The sequence below is a fragment of the Dipodomys ordii genome, unplaced genomic scaffold (assembly GCF_000151885.1).
Source record: "Dipodomys ordii isolate 6190 unplaced genomic scaffold, Dord_2.0 Scaffold1, whole genome shotgun sequence".
NCBI classification, from domain to species: domain Eukaryota; kingdom Metazoa; phylum Chordata; class Mammalia; order Rodentia; family Heteromyidae; genus Dipodomys; species Dipodomys ordii.
The window spans coordinates 31,196,088-31,197,529 of NW_012267217.1; positions in this window are offsets into that span (position 1 = coordinate 31,196,088).

Consider the following 1,442-nt stretch of genomic DNA (forward strand, 5'->3'; position numbering starts at 1 on the left):
CTTCCGGCTTTTTTCTTTTTGCTTATGAGGAATTGAACCCAGGGCCTCAGGCATGCAAGGCAAGTGCTCTACCACTGAGCCACCTTCCCAGCCCCCTAAATCACAATCTTTTACCTATAACTTTCTTTATAATTGGGATCACAGGTGAATACCACCCCACCTGCTTTGTTGATTGAGATGGGGGTCTTCATAACTTTTGTTCATGCTAGTCCCTAACCACAATTCTCTCAACCTCTATAGACTTTACACATCCCTTGAAATTATTTTCTCAATCTTATATGAAAGAATTATTGCATAGAAAGCTGACCGATTTTTTTTTTGTCGGTCGTGAGGCTTGAACTCAGGGCCTGGGTGCTCAAGTCCAGAACTCTACCACTTAGAACCACAGCACGACTTCCAGATTTTGGATAGTTAATTGGAGATAAGATTCTCACGAGGACTTTTCTGCCTGGTGTGGCTTTGAACCATGATCCCAGATCTCAGCCTCCTGAGTAGCCACCAGTGCCTGGCCCAATTGATTTTTATATTTGCTTTGGATATCATAGAGTCATACACATTTGTTGAAATACATTGAATATTTCCCTTAAGAAACTTTGTGTGTGTGTGTGTGTGTGTGTGTGTGTGTGTGTGTGTGTGTATGTGTGTATGCCAATCCTGGGGCTTGAACTCAGAGCCTTGTTGTTAATTCCTTAGCTTTTGTGCTCAAGGCTAGCACTTTACCATTTGAGCCATAGCTCCATTACATTTGTTGATTAATTGGAAGTAAGAGTCTCATGGACTTTTCTGCCCAGGCTGCCTTCAAACAGTGATCCTCAAACCTTAGCCACCTGAGTAGCTAGGATTGCAACTATGAGGTACCAGTGCTCAGACCCTTACGATACTTTTAACTCAGAAAAAAAACCCTTGATGAGCAATTTAAACAAGACAAGTCACTTTTTCAGAATGAGATGGTTAAAATAACTGAAAATACTAAAGGCTTATATCACAAGACCAATATATCATTAAACAAGGTCCCATTCCTGGAGAGAGATGTTCAACAGAGTACCACCAGTGACTGTCAATGGAAAAATAAAGCCATTTGATGGTTCTATTCCAAAGAGTTAAAAAGTGCCTCCTTAACTCTGCAGCTATAGTGAGGGAAGATGTAGGCTACAACCTACATTCCACTGACATGCATTTCATCAAAGCAACCTTGCCAACAAAAAGACATTTGTTTGCCTTTTTGAAACATACCATGTCTTGTCAAATACTTATTGAATTTGAACCTGTCATAATCAATGAGCACCCAAGTCCCAGACCCTTGGGCTTCACAATCCTGTTTTTGTTGTTCACATCTGGAGGACGTGTGCACACCCCTCCTCCCTCACCCCTGCCTGCAGCCAGCCCAAGAATGAGTCTCAGCTGTCTTCGCCAAGCCTGTGATGTGAGAATTAGCAAGAGAG